Consider the following 17,508-nt stretch of genomic DNA (forward strand, 5'->3'; position numbering starts at 1 on the left):
CTCTTATAATTATGTCTGGCTTGTCTGTGTAATTCATCAACAATAATTTGTCTAGACATAATATGTAAACAAGAATATTGCAACTATGGGGTGTTCAGCAGCTGAAACTGCAGGATTTTCTAAATATAATTTGTCCCCTATTTGTATTTTAAATTCCAGAGAGCCATCATCTTCAACATATGCTGTTTCTAATGTATTGGGATCTGTAAAATCCTCTAACTCTACACTGGTAATTTTCGGTTTGTTCTCAGCATTTGTTATTGATAAGGTAGGGTAGTGGTGTGCCTGTGGCTGATGCCAATATTTGATCTTGATTGGTCTCAATGTGCCTCCAACAAAAAATTGATAATAAAATTGTGCAGGGGACAGCATATATATTTTGCCACCTGGTGTAAATGGTGAATCATATTCTTTGTTGGGGATGCTGTACAATTCAAGAATTACTGTATGTTTTGGATTCTCGATTATGCCCGTTATTTCCTTTTCTGCTGTAAGCAATCTACTTGTTACAGATTCAAGGTGCTCATTGATGGTTCTAACAACATCATCATGGCCTGGCTTGATCTTTATGTCCACAGCAAGTCTCTTGTATTGTTGCACAATCTCTTGAAGCTGGGTGGCAAAAACAGACAGAGCATTTGCTTGATTGGATTCCATGGTCCCTAGCTGTTGCTTGATATTAGCTACAATTTGTTGCAAATTTTCAACAACTGCCAATTTTGAATTTTGAGCAGTAAGATCATGGACCTGTCTTCTGATATCCTCAAACAGGGCATGCAGTTCATTAATATGTTGATTGGTTGGAAGAGTGGCCACTGTCTGAGTGAGATGTTTGATCTCTCCTTGGATATTCTTGATATCTTCCGATTTCAATATGCGATTCACTGCTCTCTTAATATTTTTAAGTTCCTGTGATGTGGGAAGATTTGATACTGTATTTTGCAAAAATTCAAGTGCCAATTTTACATTGTTTAATTCAGAAGCATCAGCCACATTTTGCATAGCATTTTGGAGCAGGGCTATATCTGCCTGAGAGGGTGTGGATTGTTGTAAAATTTCAAGTTTTGTTTGGATATCATCGATCAAGTGATGAAAATGAGATAGTTCAGATTCAGTGTTGAGGTTTTCAAGCTTTGTGATCTGTTGCTGGACACTGACAAGTGTATCTACAATCCCAGGCAGGCGAGTTTCTTGTACATTTGCCAAATCACTTTGCACTGCTGCTATTGTACCTTCAAGATGGGTTATGGTACTTTGAATTTTTCCAAAATCTTCATATGTTTCAAGTTGCAGCTTAATATTTGCTACACTCCGAGTTATTGCATTCAAAGCATCAGAAGATGGCAAGTTGTTCATAAAATTTTCAAGTGTCTCAATTTTTTCTTTAACCTCGGCTATGGTATTGTGCAGAGGGTCCAGATTAGGTATCTGGAGTGACTGAATCTGTTCTTTTAGAGTGGAAATCACTAGATCAAAATCTTCTTGTGATTTTATGCTTTTGACAATTGTTTGGAGCTGTGTCTGGACATTATTTATCTGCTCTTCCAATTGCTGTTTCAATTGCTCGGAGTTGGTGGCCTGGGTCTTAAATTTGGCTTGAAGAGCTGCTACAGCTTCTTCTAAACTTTGAAAATTATCCAATGTTGCCAGATCAGTATATTTCTGAAGCAGCAATTTGAGTTCTGAGTCAATTTTAAGAAGAGGGTCCATGCATTGTGATTGTAAATTTGTAATTTCTAATTGAAGACTGGCATTGAGTGTGGTTTGTAAAGCTTGTAAATCACTTCTTAATTTCTTGACTCTGACATCAAGCATCAGAATCTCATCACTGTGATCTTCATGTCTTGTGTGGCCAAATATATCATTAGGCATTTTTGTTTTACTGGTTATTTATTATTGAATATCTGATTCTTAATTCTATAAAAAAGGGTATAAGCTTGTCATATGATCCAGGGACCTCAATATATAAGCAGTCACCAGCAGAAACAGTATATACAGTGCCAGAAATCATGTTTGAGTGCTTAATTCTATAAATATTTCTCCCCACTGAAATCTTGACATCACCCTCAGGGGTTGTAATAAATTGCAATTGACCACCTACAGGTAATTGGTAATAATTTAAATTATTGTTAAATATGTACAATGTTTTGCCTGTTTCTTCATCATTATCTGTAAGTATGCTGTTCAGATGAATAATTAACAAGCCACTCAGTTTAGACATTACAGATTGTAAATCAGGAGAGGCTTGCGGTGTTGGCAGGTCCATAATAGCCTGTTTTTTGAACCCAAATAAGTTCATAGGCATGTTTATTTATTTCAAATCATGCTCTGGAATTGGGCATTGTTTCCCATTTTTCAAATCACAATGCCCCCAAGGTAGAGTATGTATGTTACATGACAAAATGCATCTCTTGTCATCATGTGGGTCCAGAGCCACTTTTGTTACAATATTTGAAGTCAATAAGTGATTCTTACTCTGAATTCTATTTTCTGATGTTCTAATTGAATTCTGTGATTTGATGCAATTTTTATAATCTTCAAATACAAGCTCTTTTTCCACAGTCACTCTGCCAATGCCCTTGGCTTTTTTGACAACAGCACTACATGTTTTAAAACTGTACATCTTGGCACTTAACCCAGCAAATTCCACAATAACATCACCAAGTGTCTCATCTTTTAACTTGCCAGGCACCTTTTTGTTGTGGTGTTGTTGAATCTTTGTATGTTCACTGGTATCAAAATATTGAAACAATTCAGGCTGTGACATATCTTGATAAACATCTTCTGTTTGAATTTCAAGAATAAAACTATCCGTGTCCATGTACAATAATTTTACACGATCACCATAAAAAGGTTTCAGCACATCATAATATAATATTAACATATGTAATTTGGACGATTCCAATATCACAGCCCCTTCATAAATAGGTTTATCGGGGTGTAAGGGGTGATCTTCCACGTAGTACACCCAAATGTCAACCTCACTTCCACGTTAGTGCACCCTGGACTTAAGACTAACGAGGCTCTGGCGACTGGCCCCATGGCCAGTATAATTTTGTTTGTATTGTCCTGTTCTTTTGTCCTTATGTGTGCTGAGTGCCCCTTTACAGCCTCAGCTTTTAACAGAAGTCAGAACATTTTAAATTTTTTAGTTATGCAACGTTAGAGTTGTTATTTGTAGAGGTAAGGGGCTGGCCCCCGTATACTGTGACGGGAGCAAAATAGCCTAAGTGCTGACGCTCCCAAAATTTTAAATTCAAATTCTAGTCAAAATTCAAATAAATAGGTTTATCAAATTTGATTTTTGTTTTCATCATGTTGAAAAGTGCCATGTGCTCATCATAAATTCTTCTGTAATTGAAGTTGGGCTTTGCAACCAATTTTTTGCTCAGGCTGGGGTCAGTAATTATTTTAACATCGGTATGTTTCCTGACATTTTCAATAGTTTTGCCATACACTGAATTCACCATCAATTTAAACAAGCCCTTATCAAATTCGCTTTTTGCAGATGTTCGAAGCTCCGTATTTGTATCAATGTATGGTTTCAACCATCTTGAGTGCCTGAACCTCAAAACTTTGCCAACTTTGGTTACTTGAACACCATGTTTCATCAGGAACTGTAGGTTTTTGTAATATATGACATAGCCTTGTTTCGGCTCCAGAGTCGTCATGAGCTTCCTCTGTTTAGAGCCAGGTGAGCACTGAACCTCGGGAATTGGGGGCAGATCAGAAAATTTGTTGTGTAAATGATCTGGAAACATCAGATCAGTCTCTAAGAAGAGGCCATATTCACTGTCATCAAAATCCTGAAGATCTTCAATATTGAAATCTTCGACCCACTCAAGCCCTGCGTATGGCAATTTATCCATCATAGCGTGACCATAGAGGTTGTTTGCATCTCCATACAGTATATAATTTGATGGCCGTGTTGGATCATAATCAGGCATGTATTTGTTATTTGCTCTGGCATATCTCTGAGAACATTGCACCATCCCCCCTCTTATACATTCCTCCATAAACAGATACTTTTCTTGATCGTGGATCAGATCCAATGGCTTTTTGGTGTTGAAAAACATTGCAGCCCATGCTAGGCCCGGGGCACTGTAAAAATACACTGGGTCCAGTCCATAATTTTGCATGGAAGATTTTCTGAATGCCTGCAATATATCAGCTAAGAGGGTCACATCAAGTTTCAAATAAGCCATGTGATAATCACCAAATGTCTGGCAATTTAAATTGTCCCACATCAATTTGGCATGGTGATAATCTTCATCAGTGATTCCAGATCCTCTGATTTTGCTGTAAAACGCTTCTTGTGGTGGCAGGGAACACTCATCAAATTTAGAAAAATCTGTGACATAGTCATATGGATATACACCCTTCCGCCTAATTAATTTCAGCTCCTGATCTGGAAACGAGGCACGTGTGATTTTCAAGTCATCATCAGATAATTGAGAGGCCAGTGTAGCCAGGCTAGCAGGTAAAAATCTGTAAGAATCAAGAAATCTTAATTGAATAGGAACACCATCAACTTTAATTATCTTGCTAATAGATATATATTTTTCATCATTTTCAGCTAAAATGTTTAAATTCTGCTTCTCAAACCCCTCGTACCTGATCAGATGATGGAAATCATAATTGGATGCTCCATGGCAAAATATGGGGATAAATCTTGGTCTCTTGATCTTAATATTGCAGCTATTACACAGGGCCATTAAAAATTTACCATCTGTATGAGAATGGTGTTTAACCTTGATATTTGTATCTGAAAATTCACAATCACATACCGGGCATTTTTCTGCTTTGTTGAAATCTTCAATCTGTTCCTCTGTTAAAGGCAACATAGGCTTTGATATTAATAAGATGTTAGATGCTATGTCACGGCACACATTTTCTATTATATGTGCAAATATTTTGATGGCATTTGGTCCCACGTATAAGTATGGCTCACTAGCTACACCATCCCGTATAACCACACAACAAAAGCTGGAAGGTTCATGTAGCTGGTATGGTGTAATTGATGATTCTTCTGGATCTGGGCTACAGAATGCAAGAGATTTGAGATTCGATTCGAAATCACAGACAATATATGCTGGGTGTTCCAACAAGGCTTCATACTTTTTGAATTCTGCTTTTTCACTTGGATTGGGCATCACCATATGAACAGGTTTATGGTTGCCACAGTATTTCAGATGCTCAATTAACTTGTTTTTAGCAATTTCTGCATTCTCTTCCCGAACCCCCTTCACCATTTTTTGACCATCAAATACAGTTAAACATCTTCTGCACAACTTAAATATTGTATGAGTTTTGTCTAGTTGTGTTCTCACTAAAGCTTCAAGATTATGTATCAGAGTGTAATGGTATGTATCATCCCCTTCAATTAAGAGCAGATCAATCGGAATAGCAGATTCATCATCAATTGTACTGATTCTGAGAGGTGCTATCGGACAATTGCCAGTGGAACAAATAAATACATTAATAGATAATTGTTTGCCATTGATGTGCTTGGCTCTTTTTTCAAATTTATCAATATTCTGAACTGACATTGGATATTCCAAACCCTCCATTACATCGTCAAAAAGATGTTCATGTTGTTTGTAATAAGTTATTCTCTGAGGATCCTTTGAAACTGGATACAAAGCAGCTAATATACACCACAAAAAGCATTTCTGGTCGGCATTTTTTATATTGACCACGGCTCTTTTGTTTTTGATATTGGCAGGCAATGGTACATAAGTAGATCCTTGTAAAGGAGTGAATTCAGAAATATTAACATATAACTTGTGTGATGAACCGCATAGGCTCCATCCGGACTCTTTTGCTGCAAATTCAGAGTGTTTGATGTTCAGTTGATTTATCAAGCTGCTTATTATTGTGTCTGAATTTGCATTTGAATATACAGGTACAGTTTCTGTTATGTGGGGCTGTGTAAATTTTGTGCCATTTGGTTTCTTATATTGTACAAACAATTTGAGGGATAGCTTATAAGAGCCATTTTGTGCATTAAGAATTGCCTGCAGATCAGAATTTATACTGTTCAAGAAATTCTTAATGCCGCATCTTGGCTCTGATACAAACTGGTAATCCCTAAGTTGGGCATTAAAACTGCTATGTATGGGTGGTTCATAGCGTGGCTGCTTTGCAGGTCCAGCATTAACAGGTGTTTCATGCTTCCTTTTCAGACCAGATGTGGATGGTTGTGGGGGCAATGTTGATGACTGTACATAAGAATTACACTTATGCCATTTGTAATATGCCTTGCTTAATATTTTATGGCATCTTGGACATATTTTCATGGCCTTTCTGCATTTCTTAGAGTTACAAATACGGCAATGTCTAGCCCAATGAGAACTAGATATATTTTTATTACACCGATTGCAATATTTTTGTTTTGGCATTTTTTCTTGTAGTTTATTATATAAGATTTTCTGGGCTTCAATTCCAAACTTTATACTTAATAAAAATATCAGTTGGGTTCAGCAGTTAATGGCTGAGCTGGTGCTTTTATACCCAAACAATAGCAGTAACTAGGTTTTGGTGATAGTTTTGCTGTTGTACAACACACAAACCTCAACTGTTTATCAGCTAGCAGTGAATATCTTATGTGTGGGCAGTTGCATATATTTCAATCTTATATCAGGACTCGAACCCAAAGCCTCTGATTACAATGCCACAATATTAATACGTCTCCAAATAGAATATGCCCATATTTTACTGGGTTCTGAGACCCTTATGCAGACAAAATTGGATTTTGAACTGCCATAATATTTTCTAAGTCTTTGCCTAGGCTCATATTATCTGAACAGAATTGCTTTTAGCATGAGGGGGGTACAGTTCATTGCCACTGTGTGAAAATATGTATCTTTATCTCAATAATCTTTGTTACACTTTTACATGTTGTCTTGCATGACTAGGAATTTGTTACACTTTTTCCCCTGTCGTGCTGAAAGATTAATGACCCCTTCAGTGAATCATACAGAAAAATCATTAATGCCCCCCTTCTAGCGTGTCTCTTGCGTGCCGGCAAAGCACGCAAACAATTAACTATGCTTACCCGCTCTTCTCCTATTGTATTGAGGAGGTGGTTATAAAACATGAAAAAATAAGAAAATTCAGTTTTTTGTACAATATATTATTGTAAAACACTTTTTACCAGGTTTTCAGATCTGGGAGTTGTATATCAACTATTCTCAAAATCCCACTTGTGGACATATTATTTTGCCACATGTTTTCAATCTTAAATATTATATGAGGACTCGAACCCGGAGCCCCTTGTTTACAAGACAACAATATTAACATTTTGCCATCAGGAGAGGCTTTACATTTTATCAGGACTCAAACCCGAGCCTTTTGCTTACAAAGCAACAATATTAACATTTTGCCATCAGGAGAGGCTTCACATTTTATCAGGACTCAAACCCAGAGGCCTCCTGATTGCAAGGCAATAAAAACCATGGGGCTATGCACCACACTCCACTGGGCCTCAGAACCCAGTAACTATAAGCTTTATATTAATATACATGGCAGAATCAATCTGAGCTACACTAAAATTCAATTCCTGGGATTTTGACAGAAAAACACACTATAAGCAATAAGATCATATGGGAACTTGGCATAATTTTAAGTATAAGCAAATCTGTCTGAGAGGCTTTCACCCTTTCTACACTAGAATTCAAAATTCTTAAAATTAAGAGCATATCACACTGGAAGAATTGGGGTATAGGCCCCTCTTGGCATTGTCTTAAGTATGGGTAAATCTATCTGTTGAGCCCTCGCCTTTTCTACACTAGAAATTCAGAATTTCTTAAAAATCAGAGCATATCACACCTGAAGAATTGGGGTACAGGCCCCATCTTGGCATTGTTTTAAGTGTAAACAAATCTGATTGTTCAATCAAATAGCCTCGCCTTTTCTACACTTAAAAGTTGCGCTGTCCGTACCGTAAACCCCACTACTTATTACACCCCCGATAACAATAGAATCAGAAGCGAATGCGGCGGAAGCAAACACAGCAGCATCTTCCGCTTTTTGAGTTTTGTGCTGGGAATCGTTTGTTTCACACACCACACCCTGACGGGGCGTGGAATAGAGGCCGAGGGGGGAAATAAACGACAATACATGCATGGGTGGAACTGTCAACGCCCCGTTTATTGTTATTTGTCCCTACAGAATATTGTGCACATCACAAAAATCTTTTGTTGAAAAAAATATGGCATGAATGAATTAGTTAACAAGGGTTTTATTTGCTAGGATATTGACCATAGCCCTTATTGTGTTTTCACCAAAGAGAGTCGCGTGGAGTAGGGAGGAGAGAAGGAGAAAAAATAAAGAGGAGTTCCTATATAACGTAGTAGTTTCTTCTTTGTACATCATTATCATAGTGAACGTCAATCGTGGCAGTTCAGTATTTTTTAATTTGTTTATCTGGCAGTATACATATATATCATCGTGGAAGTTTTAGTGAGCTACAAGTTTTATTTTGAAGTTTTTCTATCTCTCTTGAAGGGTGAACGTCAATCGTGGGAGTTCAGTATTCTTAATTGTTTGTCTGGCAGTATACATATATATCATCGTGGAAGTTTTAGTGAGCTACAAGTTTTTATTTTGAAGTTTCTCTCCATCTCTGTTGAAAGGTAAGTTTTTATTTTCATGATATATTAATATTTTTGTTTTGCGTCTGACACACACATATTCAGAGGAGCCATAAAAAATTGACACACACTTACATGTCCCATATTTTTTAACCTCCTACAACAGTGCACACACACACACACACATACATACATACATACATACATACATACATACATACATACATACTGTTTGCGTCTAATATATATGTGAAAGGAAAAAATATCTAGCATTTTTTAACTTTTTTTCCTTCTGTTTCAGTGCACTTTCCACTACCATCACCACAACCCCCCCAAAAAATTTCTCTGTGTATATATATAAATAACAGAAGGAAAAAATGGAACCGCAACCAGGTCCCTCCGGTCTTGTGGCATGTCGCAACTGTCGAAAGTTGATTTCTAAACCTAATATTGCTAGGCATTTGAAAAAATGTCGTCTACCAGATCATGATGTCGTAGCCTCGCCGGCAAAGAAATCTCGCACTGATGGGCATGAGGAGGGTGCTTTGAATAAAAGTGCACGCATCATGACTTATAAATCTGGAAGCGATGAAAAGTGTGACTCGAGCATCTTCCTCAACAATGTAAAATCTCTGGTAGTCGATAAATTACGTGATTGCCTCGTCAATGTTGCAATTAAAATTCATCTCGTCTTGACTCTGCTGTATGAGAAAGTTGTCTCGTCCGAGTCAAGCACTTTCAGCTTTTACGTAGGGTGTGAGAGCTTACACGATGACAATAACGAGGATCTTGACGAGATAGTGACACAACTATTTGAGCACTTGACACAAAAACAAGAAGAGTTTGAAGGTAGAGGAAGTGGGTGGACTCTTTGCGGTCGCAGCCACATGTTAGAACTTCGAGTCTGCAATTTCAAACCATTACGCAGCACTCAAAAAAAAACAAAAAAACAAAAAAAGCAAAATGCAGTGTTGAACATACAAAGTAATGATCAGAAGAGTTTCCTATGGTCTGTCATCGCCGCATTACACCCGGCTAATAATAATGACCCCCAACGCCTGTCCAATTACAGAGGATATGAGGGGATATACGAGAATATGATGAGAGGAATTTCCTATCCTGTGCCCCTAAATAAGATCAATCAATTTGAAAAAAACTATAGAGAGGAAAAAGGAAAAGATATCAATATTTCTGTGTTTGGGGTTGACGATTGCGACAACATTCGTGTGTTAAGACCTGCGAGAAGCCAGAATAATGTAATTCGACTCTTGCTTGTAGATGGCCGTTACAGTTTGATACGGAATTTCTCAGGATTAGTAGGAAGACAGATCAGCAAGCATCACGATAAGATCGAAATTTGCGATCGGTGTTTGAGAATTTTTCGCGGAGGTAAAAAGATGAGAGAACAGCACAAGTGTTTTGGCTCTGTGAATGCAGAACCCGAAGATGTCATGCCGGAACCCGGAACCAAGATGAAATTTCAGAAACACCAGGCTCTTCTCCACCATCCCGTCGTCCTTTATGCCGACTTTGAAAGCTTCCAAGTTCCCATGACGTCTTGCGACCCTGATCCCCCTACCTCAAGCACGACCCAAATTTTTCACCACGAGCCTTGCAGTTTCTCCATCTACGGAGAAAAATTGAATGATGTCATCTTGTATTGCGGACCCGATGCGGCAAAACATTTTGTTGAGAAGATAGCGGAATGCGCGAGAGAACTTGCACCCAGCCTGAAAGGCTCTTACGTTTCTCCACCTGCTCTCACAACAGAACAACAACAGAGACATGACGCGGCGACAAGATGCGAGGAGTGTAACCAGGCTTTCACCGCCGAAAATTACAAGGTCGTCCACCATAACCACCAGAATGGATTATTTCTAAGCACCATCTGTAATTCGTGCAATCTTAAAATTAAGGAGTCGCATTTTGTTGCCGTGTTTCTGCACTACACGGAGAAGTACGACACACATCTCTTCGTCAAAGAGCTCCACAACATAACTTCTCGAATCAGCATCATCCCGAGAACGAGCGAGAAATATATTGTGGTGAGAGTGTGGATCCCTCTCCAAGAAGGAGGAAGCGTGGAAGTGCGAATCCTGGACTCTTACAATTTCCTGTCCTCCAGCCTCGCAAGCCTTGCATCTCAACTTGGCGACGAAGATCTTGTGGCCACCAAGCAAAAATGTTTTTCGGGGAGAGATGAGAATTTGAATCTGTTGCGTCGCAAGGGTGTCTACCCCTACGAGTACGTCAACAATTTCGACAAATTTGACGAGACGGAACTTCCACCCCGGGAGGTATTTTATTCTTCTCTCACGGAGGACGTCTGTTCCGAAGAGGACTACGAACACGCTCGTAGTGTGTGGACGGCATTCAATTGCCAAACTTTTCGCGATTATCACGATCTTTATCTGAAATTGGACGTGACACTTCTGATGGATATTTTCGAATCGTTTCGTAAGAGATGCATCGCGATATACAAGTTGGATCCTGCGTATTTCTTCACCACGCCGGGATTAACTTGGGAATCGATGATGAAATACACCAAGGTGGAACTGGGACTTATTGCAGAGAAGGAACAGTATGCCTTCATGGAGAGTGCGATACGCGGTGGCATCGTCCAATGTCCCCGACGCCATGCTCAGGCAAACAATCCTCATACGCCTGGTTACGATGCATCGAAGCCCAACACCTACATTGTCTACTGGGATGTCAACAACCTGTACGGCCACTCCATGTCCCAGTGTCTTCCCATCAGCGACTACGCGTGGATGACCGAAGAGGAACTCTCCTGCGAAGATTTTCTCAACTGGAGGGAAGATAATGAATGGGGCTGTTTCTTGGAAGTGGATCTCGATTATCCCGAAACGCTTCACGAGAAACATCACGGATTGGCCCTGGCCCCCACCAAGGAGAAGCCACCTGGAGGATCGGAGCCAAAACTCATACTAAGCATGGAGAACAAGCGGAATTACGTTCTGCACTACCGGCTCCTCCAATTTTACATAAGTCACGGCTTGCAGTTGAAGAAAGTTCATAGAGGATTGAAGTTCCGACAGAGCAAGTGGCTCGAACCGTACATAGCCGAGAACACGCGCCGCAGAGCGCAATCAACATCGCCTGCAGACAAGGATCTGTACAAACTGTTCAATAACGCCATCTACGGCAAGACGATGGAGAACGTGCGTAATTACATCGACGCAACGTTGGTCACGGACGAAAAGAAATTTGAGAAGATCGTCGCGTCACCCTACTTCAAAAACTTCACTATTTTCGACGAGAATCTAGTATTTGTTGAGAGGAACAAGAAGCAAGTGATGCTCAACAAGCCGATTGCCATAGGTGCCACCGTCCTTGAACTATCAAAATTGCACATGTACCAATCGTACTACGATCAGTTTCAACCTTTTTATGGAGATAACATCCAAATATGTTACATTGACACGGATAGCTTCATTTTTCTAATCCAAACACCAAGCCTCGAACATGATCTGACTAAGATGAAGCATCTGTTTGATTTTAGCAACTTACCATCAGGCCATCACTTACATTCGGCAGAAAACAAAATGACGATTGGAAAGTTCAAAGATGAAGCGGCTGGTAATTACAGCAGGGAATTTGCGGGGCTTCGTGCCAAAATGTACTGTGTAAAGATTACAGAAGAAAAAGAGATCAAGAAGGCGAAGGGGGTAGGAAAAATAAGTACCAGCAAATTTAGCATACAAGACTACAAAGAATGCCTTTTTCATGGTAAAAGGCAACTTAGCACCGATCATCGCATTGCAAGTAAATTGCATGATTTGTACACGACGCGCGTAACCAAGGTCGCATTGGATGGCAGAGACAACAAGTTACGCGTTCTCGATTGTCAAATCCACACGCGAGAGTGGGGGCACTACAATAAAAGCGATAAATGTGACGTGTGTTAACCGTAACCCCATAGTCATGAAGTCCGCTGTGTTTTTGAAGAAGAATGGCAGACGGAGGAAAAGAATGAAAGAGGGAGCCCTCGGGCGATGAAAAATAAGAGTTGAATTTAATGAGCCTCGATTTGGAGCGGGCTTAACAACATAATAACAGGTTGCAACTTTTCATCGCCCGAGGGCTCTCCCTTTCATTCTTTTCCTTTGTACGTTTTGAAGAATAGCAAAAAGCACGATGTGTTAAATAACTAACAAGAACAATGAATCTCTTTGGTTTTCGCAAACAAAGCAACATGGACACTGCATCACCAAATTTCAATAACCTCTTACCTTCCGTGTTATCTAAACTCAACGGTTTGTTAATCATTCACCTCAACAGCATTTGGACGGAAATAAATAACGATGTGGGCAAGATGTTTTATGTTTTTAATAACAATTTACATTTCTATGAAATTCCGATCGACGGGAAACTTCAAATCACCGTGAATCCGGAAAACGCAGGCGAAATCAAAATTTCTACCGGCAAGAACATTTTTCGAATCAAGCACGACAAGATGCTTTCTAACATTACGTACGATGTGTCTGCAGGAGATTATCTTTACGTGGAACTCCTCGGAGATTACGATAAACTTATTCCTCTCTTCGTAGAATTACGAATCGTCTATCCTATTATAAATAACCGTTAACCAAAAATGCCTAACGACATTTTCGGCAACACCAAGCGTGTAGACCACGCAGAAGAGATTCTCATGTTGGACATTCGAGTTAAGAAGTTGAGGACCGATTTGATTGCTTTGCAGGAAACCTTAAACAAAAGTTTAGAGTCGGAAATCGCTACGCTCCAAACGCAATGTCTCGACCCCATTCTGAAAATCGATTCCGAACTGAAAACGCTGATAAAAAATTATGTCGACGTACCTTCTTACGACAACGTTCAAAATATACAGTTGAGCGTGGATTCGCTTCAAAATGATTTGGCCAAATTACAGCAATTTCAAGCGAAAAATGAAGATTTGGAAAAATTGAAACTCAAAATCGAAGAACGAACTTCCGCAATAGAAAAGAATTTCTCTGAACTTCAAACCGTCGTGAACGATATTGATGTAGAACGCTTGCACGTCGTCGTTTCCAAATTACAAGAAGAATTCACCAGCACGTTGGAAGAAATTAAATCCAAGTTGCAGACTTTGGAAGATACAATGACGAACCTACCATCGTCGGACGAACTGCAGGTCATCGGTAAAAGCGTCGCGAACATAAAAATTCAACTGGAGGCCTATCAAGATTTCGAACACATTCAAACCACCATCGCTACGCTTCAGGCGTCCTTGGAATTGATCAACGAAGAAATTAAAAATATTCACGCTGAAGCGAGAGCGTTGACGAGCATTCAAGACACGTTGAGCACGGTTCAGCAGAAGATCCAATATTTAGAAAATTTGAACGTCGAATCCAATCTCGCTCATTTTCATCACGTACTGGACAACATACAGGGTGACTTGGAATCGTTACGAACGAGCGTGCCTTCAAGTGAAGATTTGGAAAAATTGAAAACGGCGGTGACGGCACTATCCGATTCGAGTGACATCAAAAGCTCGTTGAGCGATCTCGAGAGTAAAGTGGCCAATCTCCCCACCTCCAAAGAATTACATGCTTTGAAAAGGAACATATCACGCATGCTGAAACGACTGGAAACGGAAACGGCGAACGTGGAACAGATTCGAGACGAACTTGCTTCGCTGGTGTCGACGCTGCCCACTTCGCAGAGCGTCGCCGACCTTCACACGCAGTTTACAGAGATGCGAATCATCGTGAACGATCTTACCGAGAAGAGCTCGAAATTGAATCAAATCGAGAACCTTCAGAACATTGTCGTCAACATCAGAGATCAAGTTGGAGTGCTGGAATCCACGCAGGAATCGACGCTGGCTTCTTTCGGTGCCAAGTTGCAAGAACTCAACGAAAGCTACAAGCAGTTGAACGTGGAAGTGAAAATCAAACCGTCATTTTCTACCGTAACGGATACCATAGTCGAGCATTTGGTGCCCGTACAAAACACACTGGGTCAGCTTCACAGCAACCTCGTTAGCATCGATACTAAATTCGCTAAACTGCATTCTCTGCAAGCCATCGAAATCAACAGCGTTCCCAATCAACAGAGAATCTCCACCTTCGTCGAAGGTAACAAACTGTACATGCTACATCCTTATCATCCGTACTACAAGTTTCTCCTCGATGGCACGATTCAGATAAACGAATTTTCGTACTGGTCTCACGGCAGAAAAGCTAGCGTTCCCACCATGACTTTGATATCGAATCGTGGTGTCCAGAAAGCAGGAAACATTCCTCTGGCGCGTTGGAACGAAACGCGCAACATATATGAAATACACGAAGACGAAGATCTTACTGTTTTCGACGTGAGTGCCGGCGATAAGCTGATCATTCAAAACACGAGCGAAGTGCCACCCTCTTTGAATCCCATCACGCTTGTGCTTCTTTTGAAACGTAATCTCTAAAAATAATAAAAAATGTCTAGGCAAGCCATCGTCCAAGAATTGCATAAACCTGCACGCCGCAACTACGAACGTTTGGCTGTGGTAACCAAGGGAATCGACGACCTCTGGGAAAGCGACCTCGTCGAAATGAGTAGCGGCAAGTTAAAAAACGTGCATAAATTGAACAAGGGCAACAAGTACCTCCTCACCGTCATAGACACATTTTCGAAATTCGCATGGGCTCTACCTTTGAAGGCGAAAACAGGAACGTGCGTCACGGAAGCATTCAAGACAATTTTTCGCGAAAGCGGCGGCAGACGACCTCGGTTTCTGCACACGGACAAAGGGAAGGAATTTTACAATGCCGTATTCCAAAAGTTTATTCGGAAACACAACGTTCATCATTACTCGACCTTCAGTGACGTCAAGGCCAGCATTGTGGAAAGATTCAATCGCACTCTGAAATCGCGCATGTGGTCACGCTTCACGCTTCAGGGAAGCTACAAGTGGGTCACTATTCTCCCGGAACTTGTTAACGACTATAATCACACACGGCACGCAACGATAGGCATGAAGCCAGCTGACGTTACCAGGTCTGACGAGCAACGTTTAATTTCTAGCGTTTACTGTCCAAAGTACATGCCCACGACAAAAAAAGCTAAATACAAAATTGGAGAACAGGTGAGGGTTAGTAAATTGAAGCGAACGTTTGACAGGGGTTTCACACGAAACTGGAGCACTGAACTTTTTACCGTGGTTCGAGTTCTACCCGGGAACCGTCACACGTATATAATAAAAGACAGTGGCGGTGAAATTTTATTGGGGCGCTTCTACGAGGAGGAACTCTCTAAAACTAAATACCCCGACACGTACCTTATCGAAAAAGTTTTGCGCAAGAGAGGCAACAAACTTTTGGTGAAATGGCTGGGACTTCCGGAAACAAGTTGGATCGATTCAAACGAAGTGATTCTATGAGTACGTGGAACGTGGTAAAGCGTCTACCTGATTCGGAAAGTGGAAGGAAGAAAAAAAACGGTGAATTGCTCCCCAACAGCATCCGCTGTCTGATCGTAGGACCTTCGGGGTGTGGAAAAACGACACTGCTCGTGGACAATTTTCTCCTCGCACCAAATTGGTTAGATTGGAAGAACAGGCACCTGTACGTGTTCTCGAAAAGTTTAGAGCAATCCAAATACCAGCAACTGATGAAACTGTACGATGGTCTGGACATTGCAACGTTTGCCTCGGAAATAAAACCACTCGACGATTGTCGTGAAAATTCAGTTGTTGTGTTCGATGATGCCATCCTGGAAAATCAAAATGAAATTCGCAACTTTTTCACGCAAGGTCGTCACAAAGGAATGGATTGCTTCTACCTAGCTCAAACGTTTTCCAAAATTCCAAAACAGTTAGTACGCGACAACGCTAATTTCATATGTTTGTTTCGTCAAGATCACACCAACCTCAAGCATGCGTACGATGACTACGTAGGCGGAGACATGAACTACAATCAATTTTCGGAAGGCTGCTGCTCTACTTGCTGGAACGGTGACGATTTCGGATTCGCTACGATCGACATGACGAGGAAACCCAACGACGGAAAATACAGAAACAAAATCAACGACTTTCTAAACGTTGCAACGTTGTGAGAAACGACATATATAAATAACGTCATGACGAAACGAAAAATCGAAGACGAAAATCTTAAGCTTCGCGATTACCTCGCAAAACGCTTCAAAGTTTGGAAATCCGAAAATCGCGGATTCTACGAAGAGAAGAAACGTCAGGATCAACCTGTGATCGATGCCATCAGCGGTCTAGGTAAAGAAATTAAAAGTGTCACGGAACAAAATAAAAATTTGATTAACGAACTCGTACCGCTCGCAGCTAAAAGTTACGCTGTACCCACGCCTATTTCAAGCATTCCTTCGACGCCGTTCGAACTGAAGGATGCACCGGCACGACGTCGAGCTATTGGTAGCACGTCCTCGTCTACGGATAAAATTGAGTTGGGGCCTTTGGCACGAGACTACCTGAGTACGGGGAAATTCGACAAGGATGAAGTGTTCGGATTGTATCCCAGCATGGAAACCAGCGAAGGCGGCGGTGTGGTGTGGAAGATTGGGAAATCGAAGGTGACCTTCGAAGGCAACGACATTAAAGTCAATTTAGGCGACAAGGATAGTTGGAACAGGTATCCGGGTACGGTGGGACTGTGGGAACTCGTTGCCAAAAAGCAGCCGAAAGATTACACCGACGAAGATTACCAGAGTTACAAGGAAATTCTAATCATGACGGATGCCTTGTACCAGAACAACGACGCCTCGCAGAATAGGGTGAAATCGAGCAGCGGCGAGAAGTACAGGAATCTCATCAAACCGATTTGGAACCAGGTCAAAACAGGCAGCGGCGTCAAACGCTACAACACGTTACCCAAAGAATTCGTTTGGGTGGACGACGTTAGGAAACTCGTGGACCGATTGTTGGTGATAGCCG

This window comes from Lepisma saccharinum, chromosome 21 (genome assembly GCF_977018435.1).
Source record: "Lepisma saccharinum chromosome 21, izLepSacc3.1, whole genome shotgun sequence".
Classification (NCBI taxonomy): Eukaryota; Metazoa; Arthropoda; class Insecta; order Zygentoma; family Lepismatidae; genus Lepisma; species Lepisma saccharinum.